This window comes from Oryx dammah, unplaced genomic scaffold (assembly GCF_014754425.2).
Source record: "Oryx dammah isolate SB20612 unplaced genomic scaffold, SCBI_Odam_1.1 HiC_scaffold_10, whole genome shotgun sequence".
NCBI lineage: Eukaryota > Metazoa > Chordata > Mammalia > Artiodactyla > Bovidae > Oryx > Oryx dammah.
In genome coordinates this window covers 49,457,017-49,483,941 of record NW_024070194.1, presented here as the reverse complement: position 1 = coordinate 49,483,941, position 26,925 = coordinate 49,457,017, and the positions used below count along the sequence as shown (strand labels likewise).

Below are 26,925 nucleotides of genomic sequence, written 5' to 3'. Positions count from 1 at the left end.
CACATCACCACCACCACGGAACCACAGTCATCATTTATCTGTCCCCACATAAAGTGTCCCTACAGCATAAGAGAGAACTGTCTACTTGTCTTATTTTCACAGTAATTAGAGATATTATCTTTTTAAAATTCTTTGTTTCGCTTTTTCTGTATTAATGATCGCTTAGTGATGGATAGGACTTTTTCCAACATGGTAACACAGTAAGCAAATCCTCCACGAATTTTGTTAGTTTTATATTCTTATAAACTTAAGACTTCTTTCATATGACTGCATGTTAGTATTTCCTCCAAATAACTTATAAATTTAAATGCTCTCCTTGTCCAAAAAGGTTTGCTTTTAATGCCTTGTTATATTTTAACATTTAAAATGCAGCAGGCGTTCTTAATGTGTGTGCAGTCACTTCAGTTGTGTCTGACTGTGCGATCCTATGGATTGTAGCTGGCCAGGCTCCTCTCTCCATGGGATTCTTCAGGCAAGAATACTGGAGTAGGTTGCCATGCCCTCCTCCAAGGGACCTTCCTGACCCAGGGTTCGAACCTGAGTCTCTTTTGTCTCCTGCATTGGTAGGCAGGTTCTTTACCACTGGCACCACCTGCAAAGCCTATTCTAATTATGACTACAATCTCATCTGTAGGTCAATATACATACAAACCAACTTCCTACATTCACTTAGCTGGGAACACATTGGGGCCCAGATGCCTGTCACACTGAGGCAGAGCTGGGCAGTACAGGGGACCTTTAACTAGCAGCTTCTGGCCACCCTGCTCCCCTTTAGCAGGAGTAGGTGGTATTTACAGGATTCAGTGAGATCATATGATAAAGTGTATACATACAAGCACAAATCATGCTTGCTTATGTCTTCTCCCTTCAAAGGCTATATACTTACTCTACTTGAATCAGTAAAGTACTCTGGAAACTCATGATACCGTTTACATAACTAGAAAACCGTATACTGTTGTAAAGGGCAGAGTTGCTATGAACTACTATAATTATTTAAGACTGGTTATAAAAAACTAGTTTAAAGGTGTAAAAAAATAACTTGGTACCTGCTAGAAATGTTTACTGGAAAAAAATTTTAATCATATGGCAAGGAAATCAGTTTGAAATTGGGTAGACTAAAGCAATGCACTCCAGGACTATTGCCTGGAAAATCCCACGGACAGAGGAGCCTGGTAGGCTGCAGCCCATGGGGTCGCAAAGAGTCAGACATGACTGAGTGACTTCACTTTCACAGCAATTTTACATTTCCCTTGTGAAGTTATAGAATAGTACATAATTTATATGGGAATATTTGAAAAGCCCTGAAATAGTATATGTAAAAATCAATAATGTATTTTTACTTGATGGTATCATGTAAAATACCATGTAGGACAGAAATCTTTACTCAGCATATAAAATAAAAAGCTTAGATGAATTCTTAGCTTTTCATTTCAATTTAGGGCAATAATATAGAATGGATGCACACATACTGTGTGCATATATGCACACACACATGCATGCACACGCATACACATACATATAACACACACACACAAAGTGAGGAGACTTGAGGTCTGAGATAGCCTCAGTCAGAGCATTTCATGTATCCACGATCCCTCCACGTATTAGTTGCAGAGCAGGAACTAGGTCTCAGATCTTCAGCTTGACGTCTAAGTGTTCTTTCCATGGTTTTAGTCTTCCTAAGGCCTAAGCACAGTGACAGCATAATTCTTCTGGCTATCGTGACACTACTATCAGCAAGTGCTAGACAGCTTAGTTAAGTGTTCAGTAACTTACCAAGTTGATTAACTCTATCCAACTGATTAGGGTCATGGGAAATGATACTTCCAGTGCTGAAATGATTCTCTCTTACTGAGACCTTACAATGGAAGAAGTACTTTTATATTGTAAGCAAAAATAAGGACAGTAGATTATGAAATACCTATCTTAAATTTAATTCAAATATTTCATCTGAAAATCATTAAAGTACTTGCACTTATTGTGAACTGAATTGAATTAATCTACAAATACAAAAATTTTCTTTGTACATAGAGGGGTTTAAGGCTGCACGCTTATAAGTCTCAGTTAATAGTCAAACCCAACCGATTTGATTCTAGAGCCCAACCTCTTAATCATGACAACTCAGAAATGTAAAACTGCTTCGTATAATTTTATTAAGTGATCATACAGGATAGGCTTTATGAGCTCTGCTGATACTCACATTTCTTGGTACCTTAGAAACTTCAAGTTTCCTTATTTTAAGTAAGCTATACAAAAGCCAAGAATGTATAGTTCAGTCGCTCAGTTGTGTCTGACTCTTTGCGACCCCATGAATCATAGCATGCCAGGCCTCCCTGTCCATCACCAACTCCCGGAGTTCACTCAGACTCGCGTCCATTGAGTCAGTGATGCCATCCAGCCATCTCATCCTCTGTTGTCCCCTTCTCCTTCTGCCCCCAATCCCTCCCAGCATCAACGTCTTTTCCAATGAGTCAACTCTTTGCATGAGGTGGCCAAAGTATTGGAGTTTCAGCTTTAGCATCATTCCTTCCAAAGAAATCCCAGGGCTGATCTCCTTCAGAATGGACTGGCTGGATCTCCCTGCAGTCAAAGGGACTCTCAAGAGTCTTCTCCAACACCACAGTTCAGCAGCATCAATTCTTTAGTGCTCAGCCTTCTTCACAGTCCAACTCTCACATCCATACATGACTACTGGAAAAACCATAGCCTTGACTAGACGGACCTTAGTCGGCAAAGTAATGTCTCTGCTTTTGAATATACTATCTAGGTTGGTCATAACTTTTCTTCCAAGGAGTAAGCATCTTTTAATTTCATGGCTGCAGTCACCATCTGCAGTGATTTTGGAGCCCAAAAAAATAAAGTCTGACACTGTTTCCACTGTTTCCCCATCTATTTCCCATGAAGTGATGGGACCGGATGCCATGATCTTCATTTTCTGAATGTTGAGATTTAAGCCAACTTTTTCACTCTCCTCTTTCACTTTCATCAAGAGGCTTTTTAGTTCCTCTTCACTTTCTGCCATAAGGGTGGTGTCATCTGCATATCTGAGGTTATTGATATTTCTCCCAGCAATCTTGATTCCAGCTTGTGCTTCCTCCAGCCCAGCATTTCTCATGATGCACTCTGCATATAAGTTAAATAAGCAGGGTGACAATATACAGCCTTGATGTACTCCTTTTCCTATTTGGAACCAGTCTGTTGTTCCATGTCCAGTTCTGTTGCTTCCTGACCTGCATACAGATTTCTCAAGAGGCAGGTCAGGTAGTCTGGTATTCCCATCTCTTTCAGGATTTTCCACAGTTTATTGTGATCTACACAGTCAAAGGCTTTGGCATAGTCAATAAAGCAGAAATAGATGTTTTTCTGGAACTCTTTTGCTTTTTCCATGATCCAGCGGATGTTGGCAATTTGATCTCTGGTTCCTCTGCCTTTCCTAAAACCAGCTTGAACATCAGGAAGTTCACGGTTCACGTATTGCTGAAGCCTGGCTTGGAGAATTTTGAGCATTACTTTAGTAACGTGTGAGATGAGTGCAATTGTGCAGTAGTTTGAGCATTCTTTGGCATTGGAATGAAAACTGACTTTTTCCTGTCCTGTGGCCACTGCTGAGTTTTCCAAATTTGTTGGCATATTGAGTGCAGCACTTTCACAGCATCACCTTTCAGGATTTGAAACAGCTCAACTGGAATCCCATCACCTCCATTAGCTTTGTTCATAGTGATGCTTTCTAAGGCCCACTTGACTTCCCATTCCAGGATGTCTGGCTTTAGATGAATGATCACATCATCTCATTTTCCACATTTAAAAGCTCTTCCATCTATGAACTGAAAATGATTTTTTCCTTCCCACCATTATAAACAATAACTTTTTATTAAAATTTACCTTTCTGAAACTTCCAATTCCACACCATTGCTAATCATCATTTATTCTGATAGTGGTAGCCTCCGAACTTCTTTTAGAAGCCACTGTATCACAACATACCAAGCAGATACTGATTTCGCTAAACTGAAAAGTCACAGTTATGTCCATCATAAAAATGATGACTGTTAGTAGACTTTTGTTTGCTTAGAAAGAAGAGTCATTTTTCATTCATTTTAGTAAAAGAAAGGCTATGTATCCCCCCTTCCATCTGTGATGTTTACATAAGTATGTGGTTAAACATCTTTATGTGGCTAAATACCCAATTCTTCACCTGCCCATGGACCACTTGAAGATAAATGCATAGTACCTAAAAGAGCCATCATAGAAATGTGATGTCATGAAAACTGCAAGGCCCGCGGCCCAGCCAGGATCATTTTCCTCTAGACACTCCTCCTGGGAGGATGGGAATGACATCTTTCTCCCAGCAGTGACAAACAAACTGCCTTATCAGCTGAGCTAAGATCTTCAAATCAGAATACTTGAAAGGGAGGCTGGAGTCCTTCTTCTGCATGTACCCAGGAAAAAATTATAACAGAAGTCACTGCAGAGACTGAAGTCAACATCACAATCTTAAGGAGGAAATTAACAACAGACTTACCCTGGATTTTTGCCACTTGAAAAATAGTTGTAGTTATTTAATTTTTTAAATAGCTTATATATTTTAGTAGTAAATTAGGGGAAAGAACATGTCTAATCTAAAAGTAAACCTTTCTGATTTTAGGTTCTTACTAGATTGTGTCCTCTGATTCAATCTGCTTTCATATTATCAGCTGAATAAAGAAAAGTGAGTCTTCAATGAATTTTTTTTTAATGTTGACAGATCTAACTTAGAAACAAATTAACTTTATCATTTTTCAAAGATCGCTTCCCTTAGACAAGATTCACTGTGTCCTACAGAAAAAGTGTAAACATTTAGTTATCAAATGGTCTATCATATATATTTTCAAAAATTTAATAAAATATGCATATTTCAGAATAAGCTATAAAAGAAACAAATTTTACAGTTATTTCTTTCAAAAAGGGATAAAAGTTGATTAAGGAAATCATACTATCATTAAAACATGTCTCTACATAACAACTCAATGATATAAAGTGAGTGATAAGTAAATCCCTGTGCTGTCCTGACACTAGAATGGAGAGGACAGTGCTAAGGAGAGGACAGTGGTTAGTTCATGGATGACATCTATTTTAATAATCTTAAATTCAGCTGAAGAAATCAGGGACATCATTCACTGCATTAAATCTTAAAACATAAGAATTCTCTCCAGAAAATGAAATTCTTATAAGAACATGACTTTAACAAGGCTTTGCTGCAAATTCTTAAGAACATCTAAGAAAACAGAATAGCAGCAGAAAAAAGATTTCCGTGGTTAGAATTCAGTCTTTCTGCATGTTTTGATTAGAAGATATTCATTTAATTAATGATACATATTGAAAGTTCAGAAGACAAGTCATCAGTTACGTTAGTAAATAAACAAGAGATCCCTGCTTTCCCGCTTTCCTCACACACCTGCTTATGCCTTTCCGAAGTATTGGTTCCAGGTGCAATTTTATCTACACTGTAATCACCATCTGCACTGCACGTTTAAGGGCAGTTCGGAAGCACCTCTGTTCTGAACGGCACCATCTTCCTTTCGGCACTCAGCTGCATGGGCGGCACAGAGCAGACTCCCCGCAGACCGAGTGCAGGAAGGCCAGATGCCACCACCCAGGGCACCAGGCTCGCTGTCGGCCTGAGAATGCTCACATGGCGACAGACGCTGTGTGAGGCGCTTGTCACACGTGCTGGTCCTGACATGTTTGTTATTAAGCTCTAGAAAATACGGTCACATTCAACTAACATCATTTTGACACCTCTAATTGCAAAATAAAAATTACCCAAACTATGTCAATCTCAAAAACTGTAAGTCTGACACAGAATCACAATCTATTATTAATATCTGGCCTTCATCACACTGTCCAGTTATCACAAAGTTATTACATCCACAGAGACAATCACTCAAGTAAGCTCTGATAAATACTGATTCTGGATTTCAACCTTTATAATTTACTAATTCCACTCCTGTCCAAAGTTACTATAATGAATCATGGATCTGACAGAACACAGATATTCAAATAAAGGGGCATACAGGAGCCAAACACAAAGAGCATAAAACTATTAAGCTTCACCTGAAGGACACAAAAATGTAGCCAAATCTGAATTATTTTCTCAGTGCAAACATGTGAAAGGCAGGAGAGAGAGGTCTAATTGTTTCACTACAATTTGATACTGTACTATATTATAAACAACTACTCCATTTTATTTTGGCTACATAAGTATCTTAGGTATAGTAATAATGGTATGTTTTAAAGGCCCAATGTCAGACTCACTGTATTTGATTATTTGATATTATACTTTCTTTCTTCCTCCCTATCATCTTATAATGTAATTAAAAAGGAAGCAGGAATCAACAGGCTACTTCACTGTAAAATTTATGACATTTACTTTGAATGAGGAGCAGCTATGAAACTAATTCAGTTTGGTAGAAACTTTACTCAAGAAACATTTAAAATATGCTATTTTAAAATGATGATTACAGCAGAACTATAAAAAATTGAATGTGTTGAACTGATTTTCACACTTTATATTATTTTCTTATCAACATCAAGCATTATAAAAATCTCTTATCTACAAAACCATTCCTTACATTTATCTTATTATAGATGTAAATCATAGACATATAAATTCAAACACTTGGCGTTGATTTTGTCCTAGATTTTAAAAGTTCTAAAATTTTAATTCAGATACAATGGGTTGGTATGCTTCACACACACACACACAGTAAGTTAAAGGGAAACTCTTACCGTGGGTTTTCTTTTGCCAGTCAGTTTTTCCACAGCTCTCCCGTCAGGGCCTTCCTCTGTCGAGCAGACAGCAGCCAAATCACAACATGACTTTTGGATGCTCACGTCTTCAGATAGGAGTTTTCGGCCAATTGCCAGTTGAGAATTTAAACTGAAACTAAATTACCCAAACTTTATTAAATTGTTTCCACATTCACTAACTGATAATGAGTAAAGACTCTAAGCTGGAAAATTAAGTGAGTTGAGTTTGATTCACCTCTTTTCAAGCAGTCATTAACATGTTTAAGAAGAAATGCTAGGATAAAAAATATTATCTTCAGAGAATAGTTTTAAGTAAACTTCAGTTGTTTCCAAAAAGTTCCCACAATTATTCTGTAACCCAAGTTAACACATGACAAAGATGGTATTTATTCAATGATGTACCTATAAACTATAGAGTCACAAATTTAAATTCTGTCATTGAATCTACCTGAAAACTAATTATAATATGGGGACACACTCTGACAGCATCATCTATACTTATATAAAGTATTTGTTAAGTCATCACCTACTTGCAGTCCACACCATTAAGAAGTTAAAGGTTACACGCCCTGCCTGCAAGCATCATCCTCTGTACTGAGAAGAAAAATGTCTGGCTACCACTTGCAATTACACTGCACCAACAACTCTGCCCCCTTTCTGCACCAGCTGAGGCTCCTTTTCTCTCAATTACTACAGCTGATCTTTGTAGCACCTGTCAATTATATATGGTCTTCAATCACTGGGCTTTCTGATTAAGTTGTTCAGTCTCCCTCTGTTCTGATACTTCTCAAGTATTTGGCATACTACATTGTTCCACCTGTGGTTAAGATATTCCCTCAGATCCCCAACAGCATTCCTTCCCAGTCAGAAGTTGGCCCATTCAGTAACATTTTTTCCCTGACAATGTAAAGCTTCAGTAAATATACAATAAAGCTAAAACGAAGACAGGAAAGCAAGGAAAACACTGTCTTACCTTCCTGAGGTATCATATTTACTACTGATTAAAAACAGTTTCTGAATGTCACCTATAACAGGTGCAGACTCAGTGTACATAATTAGTCACGCAGGACTCAGATCCGAACGCTGAGCATGACACACCCCTATCCTCAGATTCCACGCCCGCCCTCCTCTCACACATGAAGGCAGGTGCACATGCATCTCTAGCGACCCACACCCTGACAGGTTCCTCCCATCAGCAACCTGGTGTTACATACAAGAGAATATAAAGTAAAGAGTCAATTTATAGTTAAACCAGCAGAAACTGACTTCAGAGCAAAGCCCAAAGCTTACCGAAACTGCTGTGTCTTAAGAGTTAATCACACTGACCTGAAATAGTTTGATATCCTAGAAACAGGCTTACTCCATTCTATCCAATAATTTTAATCCCAAATCCTCAGCAGCAATAATACTTAAGGACTATTCAGAGATGAACAGAGTTCTTTCCTGGATAGTAGGAGCTACAACGTTAACCTCCTTTCTCAAGGAGTTTTATAATATAAAACTTTGAACATGGGGGTTGTGGGAGGAGAAGACAGTTCATGAAGATGTATGATTGGTAAATTTCCAAGAGAGAAACAAGCACACAGTGGCAGTTTAAACTGTTTGAATAGATTTGTCACATGTGGGGTGATCTGAGAAGACTTTCTATCAAGATGTATTTTGAAAGCAGAAAAGATACAACTATTTTATTATTATTGAGCCTGATGAAGCCCACAGAGCAAAACTTAATTAAATATAGACTATGACTGTGGGAGTATTCATACCCTTACTCTGGAAGAAGATCAAAGATAAATTCCTTAGTCAAATGAAATTGCAGAACATGAGATATTTTAAAAATCAAGCCTTCAGTATAAGAGAAACAATTCTAAACTTGTTCATGTCACTAATCCTAAAGATTCCAATCATCATCTTAGTGATTTAACCATCACCTAGTGATTTAATTTAATTTTTAGTACAAGAGACATAATTCTGAAAAGTTACTATCACAGTAACAAAATCATGAACCAGAAAGCATAGAATGCTTCTTTTGGTGTGAACAACATTATTGATAACACACCTACGTAACAGAGGTAGTTTCATACTCCAGCAATGATGACTTGTCAAGTGTTTTTGTGCCTATATATAATCTTAAATGCATTCAACTAGTTCATACTTATAACAGTTTTAACATTTAACACCACCCCTCATTTTAATGGAGAAACAGGTCCAGCAGTAATATACTACTTGTCCAAAGCCACAGAGCTAAATAGCAGCAAAATCAAGACCCCTTAAGAACCAATGTTTCTTTTACTATAATTAAGAAAGAATTATGCCTAAGAAAGAAATATAATTTTATTAAAAAGATGTAAACCTTTTAACCTCAACATTAAATCTCAAACATACAGATCACTAACTCCAAAGACACAGACTCAATACATAAAGTTAGGGGAAGAAGAATGTATGATTAATTTAAACCCCACAGGCATTCAGTCTTACACCCAATCTTACAGACTCAGAACACGAGTTTGAGGAATATATAAAATTTCATCAAAAGTTTCTCTACAGGCCAGTATCACTGATGAACATAGATGCAAAAATTCTCAACAAAATTTTAGCAAACAGAATTCAACAAGACATTAAAAAGCTCAGACACCATGATCAACTTGGGTTTATTCCAGGGATGCAAGGATTCTTCAATATACACAAATCAATCAATGTGATATACCATATTAACAAATTGAAAAATAAAAACCATATGATCTCAATAGATGCAGAAAGAGTCTTTGACAAAATTCAGCACCCATTTATGATTAAAACTCTTCAAAAAATGGGCACATTTGTTGCCCTACCTCAACAGAATAAATGCCATATATGATAAGCCTAGAGCAAACATTATTCTCAATGGTGAAACACTGAAAGCATTCCCCCCTAAGATCAGGAACAAGACAAGGGTGTCCACTTTCATCACTATGTTATTCAACATAGTTTTGGAACTCCTAGCTACAGCAATCAGAGAAGAAAAGAAATAAAAGGAATCCAGATCAGAAAAGAAGAAGTAAAGCTCTCACTGTTTGCAGATGACATGATACTGTACATAGAAAACCCTAAAGATACTATCAAAAAACTACTAGAGCTAATCAGTGAATTGAGCAAAGTCACAGGATACAAAATCAATACACAGAAATAACCTGCATTCCTATATACTAACAATGAAAAATCAAAAAGAGAAATTAAGGAATCTATCTCATTCACCACTGCAACAAAAAGAATAAAATATCTAGGAATAAACTTACCTAAGGAGACGAACTGAACACAGAAAATTTTAAGACACTAATGAAAGAAATCAAAGATGACATAAACAGATGGAGAGATATTCCAAGTTCGTGGGTAGGAAGAATAAAGGTAGGAATAAATAAAATTGTCATTGTGAAAATGAAAATACTATCACATGTGATCTACAGATTCAATGTGATCCCTATCAATTTACCAATGGCATTTTTTCACAGAACTAGAACAAAAAATTTCACAATTCATATGGAAACACAAAAGACCCCAAATAGCCAAAGCAGTCTTGAGAAAGAAGAATGGAGCTGGAGGAATCAACCTTCCTGACTTCAGATTATATGACAAAGCTAAAGTCATCAAGACAGTATGGTACTGGCACAAAAACAGAAATACAGACCAAATGGAGTAGGACAGAAAGCCCAGAAATAAACCCACGCACCTATGGGTATCTTATTTTTGACAAAGGCAAGAATATACAATGGGGCAAAGACAGCCTCTTCAATAAATGGTGCTGGGAAAACTGGACAGCTACATGTAAAAGAATAAAATTAAAACACTTGCTAACACCAGACACAAAGATGAATTCAAAATGGATTAAAGACCTAAATGTATGACCAGAAACTATAAAACTCCTAGAGGAAAACATAGGCAGAACACTCGATGACATAAATCAAAGCAAGAGCCTCTATGACCCACCTCCTAGAGTAACAGAAATAGAAATAAAACTAAACAAGTGGGACCTGATTAAACTCAAAAGCTTTTGCACAGCAAAGTAAATGATAAGCAAGGTAAAAAGACAACCCTCAGAATGGGAGAAAATAATAGCAAATGAAACAACTGACTAAGGATTAATTTCCAAAATATACAAGGAACTCATACAACTCAATACCAGAAAAACAAACAACCCAATCAAAAAGTGGGAAAAAGACCTAAACATACATTTCTCCAAAGAAGACATACAAATGGCTAACACGTGAAAAGATGCTCAACGTAGCTCATTATTAGAGAAATGCAAATCAAAACTGCAGTGAGATACCACCTCACACTGGTCAGAATGGCCATCATCAAAAAGTCTACAAACAATAAATGCTGGAGAGGGTGTAGAGAAAAGGGAATGCTCTTGCACTGTTGGTGGGAATGTAAATTGATATAGCCACTATGGAAGACAGTATGGAGATTCCTTAAAAAAAAAACTAAGAATAAAACTACCAGCAATCCCACTCCTAGGCATATATACTGAGGAAACTAAAATTGAAAAAGACACATATATCCCATTGTTCATTGCAGCACAATTTACAATAGCTAGAACGTGGAAGCAACCTAGATATCCATCGACAGATGAAGGGATAAAGAAGTTGTGGTACATATACACGATGGAATATTACTCAGCCATAAAAAGGAATGCATTTGAGTCAGTTCTGATAAGGTGGATTAACCCAGAACCTATTATACAGAGTGAAGTAAGTCAGAAAGAGAAAGATAAATATTGTATACTAATGCATATATACAGAATCTAGAAAAACTGTACTGAAGAATTTATTTGAAGGGCAGCAATGGAGAAACAGACATAAGAGAACAGACTTATGGACATGGGGAGGGGAGAGGAGAGGGGGAGGTGTACGGCGAGAGTGACACGGACACTTACATTACCACATGTAGCATAGACAGCCAACGGGAACTTGCTGTATGTCTCTAAACCCAAACAGGCTCTGTGTTAAGCTAAAGGGGTGGGATGGGGAGGGCGATGGGAGGGAGGTTCAAAAGGGAGGGGATATATGTATACCTATGGCTGATTCATGTTGACGTTTGACAGAAAACAACAAAATTCTGTAAAGCAATTATCCTTCAATTAATAAATAAATTTTAAAAAAATTACACACACACACACAAAGTCTCTAACACAGAAGTCAATTTTGTAGATTTCCCCGTGGCATCACTTCTATTTTTATTTTACCTCCTGGCATTCTTTTTATCCAGTTTTTCTTAGGAATGTCTAGCAATTAAACCATGCTACATGGATAGCATTAGAAATTAAAGTCTTATCTTGATTGCTTGATATAACTCATCTCAACTATACATAAACTGACAGTAAGAGAAGTTCAGAAAATTTGTAAATGAGAAATATAAAAATAGTCAAAACTGCTTAGATTTAGCTATAAGGATAAAAGTTGGCACTAACTCAATTTAGGTTTGTCTACTCAGTCATAATTCATAAGATGTTTCCAGTCAAACACAACACACTTTTTTAGTTCTGTTAGTCTCCAAAGTCAGAGTACTCATTACGTAACACCTAAAATCATTCACTAAAATTCTCAGAACAGGCAACGATACCAACGTATTAGCGTCTCCTACCACCACTACCACATGCTTCCCCAGACCACAGCCAAAGAGCCTGAAATAACCTTACCCAATTTATTATTATTATTTATAAATCTAATTTATTATTAAAAATAGAATATTTCTGAATATAAAATCAAGATTTATGCTATTTAAGCAAAAACTATGTATTTAAGGAGTCTTATATTCCATTTGGTCACAAAGTAACATCTCTATATGTCTATTGCATATATATATATGTACACACATATGCATACATATACATGCATGTATTTATTTATACTAAAGAGCAGTCCTCTTAAAATCATGTGTTTATTAGAATGTGTAATTTTTTAAAGTTTTCCTCAATGTGCAAAGTTGTGTGTCTACTTTTTTACCAAGAGTTGTAAAATATAGGGTATCCATATTTAGATCTACCTGTTGAAGTATTCTATAGAGCTGGTGTATTGATATGACAACATATATAAGAAGAAATAGTTTCTTTATATCACATTATTCACAGCAACCCTTAAGAAAGGAGGATTTTTAAAATTAGCCAAAGAAATATGCCTCATCCTTTTCATAAATTTACTACATTTACAAGAAAGTTATTTGGGGGCAAGTTATTTATCTTTACCTCAGTTTCTCCAGTGAAAAATGAAGATAACAACAGCAACTCAGCTCACAGGCCTGCTGTGAACACAAGCTAAGTTAACAGCTGTCCACTGGCTGGAGGAGTGGGCCAGACACACATCAGCTTTCAGAGCGGTCACGGTCATGACCACAACCACCACCACCTTTGAAAGCACCTCAAAGGGGTCTTAGTAAAAATGCAGAGTAAACCCCACTCCCAGAGATTCTATTTCACCATCACACCCGAAGTCTAAAAATAATGTATTAAAGAGAAAGCAAAGAAATATGCAAAACACTGCACCAACACGGCCTTATGCATACAGTACCAAGTAGCAAAACACTTTAAAACAAAAAAAGCTACACCTTCCAAAGTCCAACAATAGCTTTATTTCCTTCTCTAAAACACACACGACCCATCCCCAAAGCCAAGAGCTATTTTCCAAAGACCCAACTAACCCTACAGGTAGACAGGAACGCAGAAGGAAGTAAGGGATCCTGGCTTGAACAACAGTTAAAGAAGCTTAATTATACCCGTCCTTCTTGGGTACAGAGTAGCAAGCAATTCTGCAAAAATTCTTGTGAGTAAAGCAATTACCTAACATTTGCCCACTCACTCTAAGTGGGATTCTCTGCTAAGTGTCGAGGGGGAAAGAAGCATGAAGTATGAAACGTTATGGAATCTCATCATGAAAACAGCCTCTCAGCTTCTTCCAAGAATCACAGAAGTCCTGCTCCAGCTCATGAGTAGTGTGTGCTAGGAACTCAGACAAAGGATTCAAATTAAGGTTGATTGGGAAGCCTTCACAGAAGAAAAAGGTCTTTGCTAGACCTTACAACAAATAAGATTTTTATAGGTAGAGATAAACTGCATTTCAGGCTGAAGAAAACAGCATGAACAGGAAGCAGAACCTTGGAAAACTCCCACTCTCCAGGAAAGCACATGCACTGCAGAGGACCCACGCCGTGTCCGGGAAGGGCAAGCAACGTTCTCTGCTCAGAAACCCAAGTAACCCTTCAGAAAGCCCGATTTGGCAAGGGTGTGCCTAACAGGGTGTGTTTTGACAGTCCAACCCTGGCTTTGAAAAGGGACAGAGACAGGAATCCAAAGGATCATTTTAATCCATCATTCGGCAGTGAGGAACAAAACAGGTATCAAAGATGATTCAAGTTTGAAGTCTGGTTTTTCCAGCAGCTCTCTATTCCACCCTACCAGCTCAGGATGAAGGAGGTGGTGGACAGCCGAAGCTGTTGAAAGGGGGCATGGGGTGGTCTTGGCGTCAGGCAATGAGGACCACCATGTGGCACGAAAGGCAGAGGGTAACCCTGGCAAAGACTGGGCAGCGTGAGCCTGTCTGGTGGAGCCAAACATTCACAGCGGTTTTTTTCTTGATGACACTTCAAAAGGCCTTAAGGGTGTGACTCAGAAAGAAAGAAAGAACAAAACATTTTAAGACTTGGAAAGCCTAAAGATGACAATGACTGGTCGAAAGATGACGTTTCCTGTATTTAGTAGGATGTACAAATGCATTTTAATATGGTTTAGAACATATTCACAAATTCAACCTATCCAACAAAAAGAATCAACAATAAAACTTTTATTCAGTACAAATAAAGGTATCAAGTACTTGCAAACAAAAAAATAATAATAAAGCTCATTTATTTCATTGAAAGTGAGAACCTTTGCTTTGTTAGATTAGATTCACCTTTAAATATCACATTGTTCTTATGTGTAAGAAGAATTTAAGTCATACTTGCTTCTCATTTAAACCCTGCCTCTACCCACCCGGCACCCCTGGCCTTTCTTGGAAAGCTGTTCATAGGCAATGTTCATAGACTTCCCTTATACCGCATGCACCGATCTTAGCCAAGCAGGTCGCATCACTGAGATGGCTCCTCAGAAGCAAAGGCCACACTGTTTTCAGCTTGGCCCACCAAAACTCAATGACACTAAATGCGTGTTTATGAAATGAATGATATCCCCTAACCTAATGTGCACACAAATTAAATAAAAGCTATGCCAAATTATAGAATTTTGTAACAATAAACACGTGATTTCCTAGGGCACCCAAACAGTACCGTTCAGGTTGCTGATGGCCCTGCAACAGCACAGCACCTACAAGCTCGTGAACTCTTTGGAGATATTAATAAAACATTTCAAGACAATTAGTTTTGCTGGCTGAAAAAAGATGCTTTTCACCTTTCACTAAATATATTTTTCTTGCATCTGAGTTTGCATTTTCAGTCTTCAAAAACAGTCCACATTTTGTTCATCTGCTCAAAAAAATTAATTTACAATATCTTGTCATACACCCTTTATTTCCAAAAAGTTAAAGCAATATTAAAAGCTACCATTTAAAAGCTACCATATTTTAGGGATAGTCACACACAGTATCACACTAAAATAGGCAAATGTCGGTTCCAAAGCAAACAGGTCACTTATCTTAAAACATAAGGAAAAACTAGCATCTGTTAACCTCTCTCCTGTACCCGATTTAAGATCCTCACTCAAACCCTGGGAGGCAGATGGGGCACAGCCACTTTATAGCTGTCGGCGTGCTCAAGGCCCCAGAGCCCCTAAATGACCCATCACAGTCCCCATGTCGTCTGTCTATGCTTCTCCTTTTTACAGTAACTCTGGAAAACTGCCAGTACCATTTTTTTTTAAAGGGCAAGGGGCTAGGGGCTAGGCAGGACAGGGAAGGGCAGTAGCTGATGAAGGTAAACACTATAAAGCCCCACCACTCTCCTGGAAGTGCTCTGCAAGAGAACCTGCTTTTCCTCACTTTGTTCATAGGCAGCCTTCCCCGCATGCCAGTAGCCATATGAATTCATATCATGCCTTGAAAAATGGAAACAGTATTTTCAAAAACTCAAGGAAACAGAGTCTACTGAGAACTGTTTTTTGTGAGGACAGATGGCCCTATGACACACACACCCCAATAACCCCTAAAGATATTAACAATAGTCATCAACAATCCAGAGTTCTTATATATATATATATATGACTTTTAAGAATTTTACTCTAAGAAAGGTCGAGATGAAATGTTCAAGCAATCAAAGAAGGCAAGCATTTATTATCTGGAAAACGTACTGATTGCATGTCTAATGATTCTAGATGAATAAATTACTAATTTATCTACAAACTTTCAAGAGGTATTTATGCTATCATTTTATACTTTCACAAGAGGATACTGCAGTGTGAAATCAGCCACTATAAATTTAGTGGAAAACACCAATTATTACAAATTCCAAATAGTATAAAGTTTTTAATTTTAAGAAAAAGAAATCCACAGGCCTCTTTTTAACACTAGCTGGCAGTAAACCATACCCCTGTCAAAGTTTACAAAAAAAGTATTTCAGAATAGAATAGCCTACAGTAGTTCAAAAGGGTGAAATCGTTGTTTCAGTTTACTCCTCTCTTCCCTCCCCCTTCCTGTATCTCTGCATACTGATGGTTAAGATTTTCCCATTTACTTGAAGAAGATGCTGTACCATCTAGTACGACAAAGTGAAATGGCTTTACATTTCAAGTGTCCATAGGGTCTTAGGAGTTTTCAGGTTCTCAATACCAAACTGCATGCAGGCTGCATCTTTAAGAAATGCTACAGCTTTGAGGCCAAAACACAGTTTGTCTAGCATTTTAAACAGGATTTCACATGATCATTAGCATGGCAGTAGGCAATTTAACATGTGTGACCCTTTGTACAGCAACAACTTTTAAACACAGTGGTCAAGAATAGTCTTTTATTTGCTCTGTTACCTTGATTGAGGGGAAAAAATTCACAAGAAGACCTATTATATACAAAGAATTTATATGACACTGAAAAATTAGCAAACAAAGTTTAGTTGAAGGGGAACCAAATAATGAAAAGTCAGAGCCTGGTCAAACAGAGAAGCAAGCTGGCAACCAAAAGGCATCAACCACTGTGGCCTAGATTTGCTTGTAATGACTGTGTGACCCAGATACTGAAATATTTGGCAAATACTTAGAAATCTAAAAGCTGAAATAAATGAACTATATGGTCAGCTGGTTAAATATTTTAGTCAAAATGATAGGTACTTAAATAGCATTTTCTACACAAAGATTTTTTATAATTTTAAAAATAAGTATTTTTGCTTTGTAAATAATTTCAATAAATTATAATTCACTTTTCTAATCAGATAATAAGGATGATACTCTCTACTGGAGATTATGGTACAAAAATTCTTTGAAGAGCAGAATGAGAATATACATTTTTAAAAGTAAAGCTTATTTAAAGATATGTAAACTAACATTGTTATGTTTATGATCAACATAATAACTTTTTCTACAAAGAGATGTCTACTAAGTGACAAGAGAATTTTTGGAAAAAGAAAATCTTCTACCAGAAGCTATAAAAATTAATATTATTTTTTAGAAGCAAAATCAACTAATTTGAAAACTAGCAGTTAGAAACTAGTAAGTGCCTGGCTTTATTTAAATACTTTTAGAAAATTACAAAATTAGCTTTACCTATTCCTGGCTTTTAAAGAAAAGTGGTATATACACTTTTTAAATATTTTCTTAACTGCCTACAATAACTGTATTATATGTGTTATTGAGAGAAGAGGATTTAAAACATCAGAATGTGAAGTGTAAAAACAATTTCTGATCTGATCTCCTCCTGATCATGAATGTAAAAGTCAAATCATGTTTTTAAGACAGTAATGCTTTCAAGGATCCATGACCTACTCATATGGGTCTTAGAGTTGGAGTTCTCTCTGACTCAGCTGTGTCTTGTTTCTGCTGTACTTTGCTGGGAACTGGTTAAGAGAGAACCACCAAGTGCCCGCCTACAGCACCTGGGCTCCCTGCTCCCTGCACACTCCCATCCATGCACATGCAGAAGTTGCCAGAGGTGAGCTCTGAGGCACAAATTATTCTGGGGACAGTGAATCTCTCTTTACACTAAAAGTAACACCTAGATAGTTATGTATTTCTTACGTAAAAAAAATCCTTCATTTCCTCTTTCCTTTTCTTTTTTCCTTCCTTTTGATGTTTGCTTTACCTATAAATAATTCTGATCTTTTATCTTCATATTGTGTGATATGATGTACTAGCCACCCCTCTCCCACTTAGAGGAGCACAAACTCTCTAGAACCCCAGTCTCCAGGTCATCTCTCTAAATACGCTCACTCTTCATGTCAGAGCTCTTCCAGGTATCTGGTGATGCGACCCCTGATACAACAGACAGCAGCCCTAAGAACGCAGAAGACATTGGTGGCTAAGAAAATACAGCAGCAGATGAGGCATTCAGGGAACCGTGCTTCTAAAACATCCCCCTCCTGAGTCTTCTAATTTAACTAGGAAACTATTTCTAGAACCAGTGAGCCAACTGTAAATTCTTATCATTACAAAGGAAAAGTGTTTCTTAATAATATGCTATTGAAACAACATGGTTTAGATCTAAGTTTCCACCAATCAATCAAGAATGTGCGGTGTGCGTGCCAAGTTGTTTTAGTCGTGTCCAACTCTCTTCAACCCCATGGACTGTAGCCTGCCAAGCTCCTCTGTCCACAGGATTTCCCAGACAAGAATAATGGATTGGGTTGCCATTTCTTTCTACAAGGGGATCTTCCCAACCCAGGGATTCAACCTGCATCTCTTTTATCTCCTGCACTGGCAGGTGGGTTCTTTACCACTAGCGCCACCTGGGAAGCCCCAATCAAGAATACTAAGATCCAGTCTTTTGGACTCTGTGGGAGAGGGCGAGGGTGGGATGATTTGGGAGAATGGCACTGAAACATATATATTATCATATGTGAAACGAATCACCAGTCCAGGTTTGATGCATGATACAGGATGCTCGGGGCTGGTGCACTGGGATGACCCAGAGGGAGGTGGAAGGGGGATTCAGGATGGGGAACACGTGTACACCCGTGGTGGATTCATGTCTATGTATGGCAAAACCAATACAATACTGTAATTAGCCTCCAATTAAAATAAATAAATTTATACTTTAAAAAAGAATACTAAGATCCTAAATACTCAGTCACCTTTCAAATCTGATGTTGATTAATAAGCAGTGTGAGCAAAGTAACATGTACCAAATGAGTACACACCATGCATGTACAGACTAGTCCACAAGCTTTACCATATAAATTAAGATGTAAATTCTTTTAAACCTAAGTTCTCCCTAGACTACTTAATGGAATCCAACAAATGATAACAGGAATTAGCTCAATACACAAGTTATTTTTTAAGGAGCAATGCTTTCTAAGTTATTCTATATAATAGTCATTGCCTAACATTAAGCCCAGGCTACTAAGAGGATTCTGGAGATGCTCTTACAGTCGAGTTCTACAGATGGAACAACGACAAGACTGGTGTTATATTTCTGTCAAATCCCTTGTTCACCTCCCAAATCTCAAATCTATCCACTTCTGTCCAACTCAGCTGCTGAATCCATCATCTCCAACCTGATCCATAGAAACAGCTTCTAACAACAGGCGTCTACATTCACTGCAGTCAGATTCATGGTTTCCAGATGAAAACAAATCACATTACATCTCCATTGCAACCTTCCCATATTCTTTAGGATAAGGGTCGAACTCCTGAATGAAGTCAGGTAATCTGTTTCCTGAATTCCTCTCCACTGTCACTTCTCTTCCTTCTCAATGCTAGCCACCCTGGAATCCTTTAACATCTTTCTCTTGCTTTTGCAGAGACTATTTCTGCTGCCTGTTGTGCTCTTTGACTCATGGATTCCGAACAACCTCAGCCTAAAAATTAACTTCTTTTGTCCTTCCCTGACTTGCCCATTAGTGCTGCCCACCAGTAGGGCTGGGTTAGGTCTACCCGTTGCTGCTGCTGCTAAGTCACTTCAGTCGCGTCCAACTCTGTGCGACCCCATAGATGGCAGCCCACCAGGCTCCGCCATCCCTGGGATTCTCCAGGCAAGAACACTGGAGTGGGTTGCCATTTCCTTCTCCAACGCATGAAAGTGAAAAGTGAAGACGAAGTTGCTCAGTTGTGTCCGATTCCTAGCGACCCTAGGACTGCAGCTTACCAGGCTCCTCCGTCCATGGGATTTTCCAGGCAAGTGTACTGGAGTGGGGTGCCATCGCCTTCTCCGAGGTCTACCTGTTACATACTCTCATATCATCTTATGACTTTCTTCTCCCTTAATGTTCCTATGAGTTGTAGCTGTTTAGTTTCAGTGTTTCCCCAAGTTTTTGGTTTCACAAGGATACAGAACTTACTGTTTTACAATATCATTTACCATAATGCCCAGCACACAATAAGAACATTTAGTAAATATTTGTTGAGTAAATGAATCTCAATTAAAGGTGCAAAAGGTAGCACAGTAGACAGCACACACATCTGGATGTCCTGAAGACCTGATTTATAATCCCAAAGCAACCATTTATTATGTGACTTTAAGTCTCAAGATTCTTGATCTTAATAAGAACAGTATCTGATACCTGCTATGTCTTCCTTATGTAGTTGGAGGGAGGAAAAAACTATAGTCTGTTTTCTTCTATAATGTATTCTAGAATACATGTACACTGGCGACTTCCCTGCCCATCCAGTGGTTAAGACTGTGCTCCCAATGCAGGGGGCATGGGTTCAATCCCTGGTTGGGGAACTAAGACCCCACATGCTGTAAGGCACAGCCAAAAATACAAAAGTGTATATTTTTAATATTTTTCACTTTAACATTTTTCAAATAAAGAGAAATCTTTCAGTAGAAATCAAAAGAACTTTACAGTCATTACACACGGCATCACATCTTGTCATTGCCTATCTCTGTGTAAACTTGGACATGATTAACAGTGTACCTTTTATCTATCACCTCAATTAACTGCATTGCTAGAGCCATATAGAGGTGAATTTTAACTTAATGTTAAATCCCTAATTACCTCTTAAAATGTCTTTATAAAGAACTCTATAATGCAGCATTGAAATAAAAAGTTATTACACATGCCGAGCTGCCTATAACATGTGGCTAATTTATGTTTAGTGAAGATTTACTAAGTGATAATTCTGAGCAGGTAACAAATACTTGTCTGTGAAATTCTCCTGGATGACTTTCAAGAGAATTTACTTAACTTTTAGTGATGTCTAATGTAACTAGTTAAAAAAAAAAAAAAAGCTACAAGCTTAAATAAGAGATGGAAGCCAAGCCAAAGGAACTCCTTGATGTGCGTCAGAATTATGCTGTCAATGCGAAAAGTGCTCGAGGTCAAGAACAGCATGCCTATGGATGAAAGAAATTCAGACTAATCCTTCAGTAGAACACTCCTCCTGCCTCCAAAGTAAGTGCTCGATTTTTCCAAAGGGAGAGAAAAAGAATTAAATCAAAGGATATGTCTTTCAACTGCTATCTCTTAGAATCATGAAAACATAGTAATATGTACAAACATGCTCTGCAAATGCATACAGGTAATTTTAAAGGTGGGCCTCCCAGGTGGCTCCGTGGTAAAAGAATGTACCTGCCAACGCAGGAGACGAAGGAACACGAGTTCAACCCCTGGGCTGGGAAAATCCCTCGAGGAGGAAATGGCAACCCACTCCAGTATGTGTACAAGTAGCACTGCTTTCCATAAAACTTAAAAGCTTCTCTCAAAAATCACATATAAAGTCCATGTTTAAAAACAAGAAAATGAACAAGATTCCAATGTCACTGACTTTGTTTTAGAGGAAATAAAATGCTCCCCCTAACTTTCAAAAGACAAACGCACTTGACAAAACTAAGTCCCCTTCTGTTGCCCTAGTATCACTTTCAGCACTTCCCCCACAATCCATCACACCATTATATGCTCAATTCTTTAAAACATTCTCCTGGGAAACCTATTCTAACATCTAATCATTATCATTCTCCAAAAGAACATAGATGTTCTTTCTTACATCTATCTTCTTTTTTCCAATTGTCTATTATATTTAGTATAGTATTTTATTTGGTTTTGTCTTCGAAGACATTATTTAAAGGCAAATCAGTATCCTCTACAATCTGATCTTAAAGAGCAAAGCAGGACAGGAACTTTCACTTATTTATGGTGACCAAGACCCTGTAATGACAATATAACAGATTGGTGGCACTGGTGACACCTAAGACAAGAACAAACAGCAGCTAATTCAAATGGAGTCAAACCTTTGGTTGTTAGTACCATGGCTATTCTCCAGTGGCAAACCAATTCGGTATTCTTGCCTTGGGAACCCCATGAACAGTATGAAAAGGCAAAATGACAGTATACTGAAAGAGGAACTCCCCAGGTCAGCAGGTGCCCAATATGCTACTGGAGGTCAGTGCAGAAATAACTCCAGAAACAATGAAGGGATAGAGCCAAAGCAAAAACAATACCCAGCTGTGGATGTGACTGGTGATAGAAGCAAGATCTGATGATGTAAAGAGCAATATTGCATAGGAACCTGGAATGTCAGGTCCATGAATCAAGGCAAATTGGAAGTGGTCAAACAAGAGATGGCAAGAGTGAACATCAACATTCTAGGAATCAGCAAACTAAAATGGACTGGAATGGGTGAATTTAACTCAGATGACCATTATATCTACTACTGTGGGCAGGAATCCCTCAGAAGAAATGGAGTAGCCATCATGGTCAACAAAAGAGTCTAAAATGCAGTACTTGGATGCAATCTAAAAAACGACAGAATGATCTCTGTTTGTTTCCAAGGCAAACCATTCAATATCACGGTAATCCAAGTCTATGCCCCAACCAGTAATGCTGAAGAAGCTGAAGCTGAACCGTTCTATGAAGACCTACAAGACCTTTTAGAACTAACACCCAAAAAAGATGTCCTTTTCATTAGAGGGGACTGGAATGCAAAAGTAGGAAGTCAAGAAACACCTGGAGTAACAGGCAAATTTGGCCTTGGAATATGGAATGAAGCAGGGCAAAGGCTAATAGAGTTTTGCCAAGAAAATGCACTGGTTATAGCAAACACCCTCTTCCAACAACACAAGAGAAGACTCTACACATGGACATCACCAGATGGTCAACACTGAAATCAGACTGATTATATTCTTTGCAGCCAAAGATGGAGAAGCTCTATACAGTCAACAAAAACAAGACCAGGAGCTGACTGTGGCTCAGATCATGAACTCCTTATTACCAAATTCAGACTTAAATTGAAGAAAGTAGGGAAAACCACTAGACCATTCAGGTATGACCTAAATCAAATCCCTTATGATTATACAGTGGAAGTGAGAAATAGATTTAAGGGCCTAGATCTGATAGATAGAGTGCCTGATGAACTATGGAATGAGGTTCGTGACATTGTATAGGAGACGGGATTAAGACCATCCCCAAGGAAAAGAAATGCAAAAAAGCAAAATGGCTGTCTGGGGAGGCCTTACAAATAGCTGTGAAAAGAAGAGAAGTGAAAAACAAAGGAGAAAAGGAAAGACAGAAGCATCTGAATGCAGAGTTCCAAAGAATAGCAAGAAGAGATAAGAAAGACTTCTTCAGTGATCAATGCAAAGAAAATAGAGGAAAAGAACAGAATGGGAAAGACTAGAGATCTCTTCAAGAAAATTAGAGATACCAAGAGAACATTTCATGCAAAGATGGGCTCGATAAAGGACAGAAATGGTATGGACTTAACAGAAGCAGAAGATTTAAGAAGAGGTGGCAAGAATACACAGAACCGTACAAAAAAGATCTTCACTACCTGGATAATCACGATGGTGTGATCACTCATCTAGAGCCAGACATCCTGGAATGGGAAGTCAAGTGGGCCTTAGAAAGCATCACTATGAACAAAGCTAGTGGAGGTGATGGAATTCCAGTTGAGCTGTTTCAAATCCTGAAAGGTGATGCTGTGAAAGTGCTGCACTCAATATGCCAACAAATTTGGAAAACTCAGCAGTGGCCACAGGACTGGAAAAGGTCAGTTTTCATTCCAATCCCAAAGAAAGGCAATGCCAAAGAATGCTCAAACTACCACACAATTGTACTCATCTCACATGCTAGTAAAGTAATGCTCAAAATTCTCCAAGCCAGGCTTCAGTAATACGTGAACTCCCTGACGTTCAAGCTGGTTTTAGAAAAGGCAGAGGAACCAGAGATCAAATTGCCAACATCTGCTGGATCACGGAAAAAGCAAGAGAGTTCCAGAAAAACATCTATTTCTGCTTTATTGACTATGCCAAAGCCTTTGAGTGTGTGGATCACAATAAACTGTGGAAGATTCTGAGAGAGATGGGAATACCGGACCACCTGACCTGCCTCTTGAGAAATCTGTATGCAGGTCAGCAAGCAACAGTTAGAACTGGACATGGAACAACAGACTGGTTCCAAATAGGAAAAGGAGTGCGTCAAGGCTGTATATTGTCACCCTGCTTATTTAACTTCTATGCAGAGTACATCATGAGAAACGCTGGACTGGAAGAAACACAAGCTGGAATCAAGATTGCTGGGAGAAATATCAATAACCTCAGATATGCAGATGACACCACCCTTATGGCAGAAAGTGAAGAGGAACTAAAAAGCCTCTTGATGAAAGTGAAAGAGGAGAGTGAAAAAGTTGGCTTAAAGCTCAACATTCAGAAAACAAAGATCATGGCATCTGGTCCCATCACTTCATGGGAAATAGATGGGGAAACAGTGGAAACAGTGTCAGACTTTATTTTTTTGGGCTCCAAAATCACTGCAGATGGTGACTGCAGCCATGAAATTAAAAGACGCTTACTCCTTGGAAGGAAAGTTATGACCAACCTAGATAGCATATTCAAAAGCAGAGACATTACCTTTCCAACAAAGGTCCATCTAGTCAAGGCTATGGTTTATCCAGTACTCATGTATGGATGTGAGAGTTGGACTGTGAAGAAGGCTGAGCACCGAAGAATTGATGCTTTTGAACTGTGGTGTTGGAGAAAACTCTTGGGAGTCCCTTGGACTGCAGGGAGATCCAGCCAGTCCAGTCTGAAGGAGATTAGCCCTGGGATTTCTTTGGAAGGAATGATGCCAAAGCTGAAACTCCAGTACCTGGCCACCTTGCACGAAGAGTTGACTCATTGGAAAAGACTCTGATGCTGGGAGGGATTGGGGGCAGGAGGAGAGGGGGACGATAGAGGATGAGATGGCTGGATGGCATCACGGACTCGATGGACGTGAGTCTGAGTGAACTCCAGGAGTTGGTGATGGACAGGGAGGCCTGGCGTGCTGTGATTCATGGGGTCACAAAGAGTCAGACACGACTGAGCAACTGAACTAAACTGAACCATGGCTATTAATCCATGTAAGTATTCTGTATCACACCCTCCTTATAAATGGCTGCCGGAAAATTACATATCTCTTCAGACTTCTTCCTCTGATTTTGTTTGGCGTCCCTACAGCAAGGGACTTGTAAATTAGATCATAAACAAATTCTGGAGGGTGACCTGAAAAAAGGGCTTTCCTGGGAAAGTCACATAACCTCTCTGCAAAATGGCAGGCTGGGTGGAACACAGAATTATGGCAGATGAAAACGGTCAGGTGATTTATTTAGACATTTCTACTGTCCAGCAGCTCACTACATGGTAAACAGCCTATACAGAGCCATTTACAAAGAATCTTTGCATGGAGTAGATGCTTAAAATTAGACAATCTATGAATTATATGGCTATTGTCAACTTTACTCAGATGAGAAGTATCAAAATGCCTTGGTAAGACTAATAAGACTTTAGATGAATTACCATTTGTCATTAAGAACAGACTTCTAAGTCCTAGCATCTCAGATACAAGCACTAAGCAAACATGCAAGGCGCTGGAGAGGGTTGGGACAGGAGTAGCCGGCGCTCCGGCACGAGGCCCCATGTCCCATCACCTCATCTGTCAGGGCATCCTGGAGGGTTGACATGACTATTGTATGGCTGAGGAAACGGCAGCTAATAGCTCTTAAGTGACTCCAGTGTGGAGCTAGCACACGATCCTCGTATGCCTGATGACACCAGCTTGTGAAACGTGTAACCACCACCATCTGTGTCCAGCCAAACACTCCATTCCTCTGCAGCAGTTCAAGTTTCCCAAGATAGCTGCAACTACACATCTCATCCCATCTGCTCTTTCAGTGTCATCTCCCCCATCAAGAAGTGAAGCCTACCTCCCGCCACCCCCCAGCCCTCCCTGCAACCAAGCTTTGAGGTGAGGTGGTCTTGTGACCAGTTTTGACCAACAGAATGGGCAAAGTAACTCTGAGTCTCTCCAAAATCTGGGCCTTAAAAGAGCTATGGTTTTTGCCTTCACTTTCTGGAGACTTCCTTCTTGGGATCCAGCTATAAAGTGGGAGGAAGCCCAGAGAAGCACTTAAGGAGAACCCAGCCCCCATGGGGCCTGCCCCAGCGGCATCCTGTATTCCTGTCAGCCTTCTGAGCACCCTCACCATGAGCACATGATGCAGAAGACACAGCCAGGCAACCCTCGGGATGACGAGAAATTAAAGTCAACTGTTGCTTTAAAGCACTAAAGCCTTGGGGCAGTTTGTTATGCAGCAACAGGTAAGTGACACGGTCACTGTCCCCCTCAGAAACGCGCTTCAACAATACAGTATCAGCACGAGAGAGGCCAATAAAACCCCCAAGATATCTGGTTTCCGTGACTATTGAAACAGAATTGTGAAAAACCAGAGTAAAGTTAGACTTTACTCAGTGGTTAAGACTTCACCTTCCCATGCAGGGGGTGCAGGTCCGATCCCTGGTCCCACATGCCTCACAGCAAAAAAGCCAAAACATAAAACAGAAGCAATATTGTAACAAATACAATAAAGACTTTACAAATGGTCCACATAAAAAAAAACCTCAAAAAGAATTACTAAGGATTAAAACTAATTTTGATGAAAAAAAATCAACATGGTTCAGCACTTAAAATCACAACATGTCATAAAATCACAAAGTGTCGTAATATCACAATGACAATTTATGAATGAAGTTAATATTGAGTTAATCACTAAGTCTTAAAATAAGCAAA

The 26,925-nt window shown here is 38.6% G+C and overlaps 1 protein-coding gene across 6 annotated transcripts in view; it reads right to left on the bottom strand.

Moving 5' to 3' along the window:
* ZEB1 (zinc finger E-box binding homeobox 1) overlaps positions 1-26,925 on the bottom strand; it is a 198,817-nt gene that overhangs the window by 141,660 nt on the left and 30,232 nt on the right. For 2 of the 6 annotated variants that reach the window (XM_040248045.1, XM_040248044.1), the window contains exon 2: positions 6,766-6,922. The exons of the other annotated variants lie outside the window; for them this stretch is intronic. The gene's annotated coding sequence lies outside the window, so the exon portion shown is untranslated. The remainder of the gene's footprint in view (positions 1-6,765; positions 6,923-26,925) is intronic. 6 annotated transcript variants of the gene reach the window in all.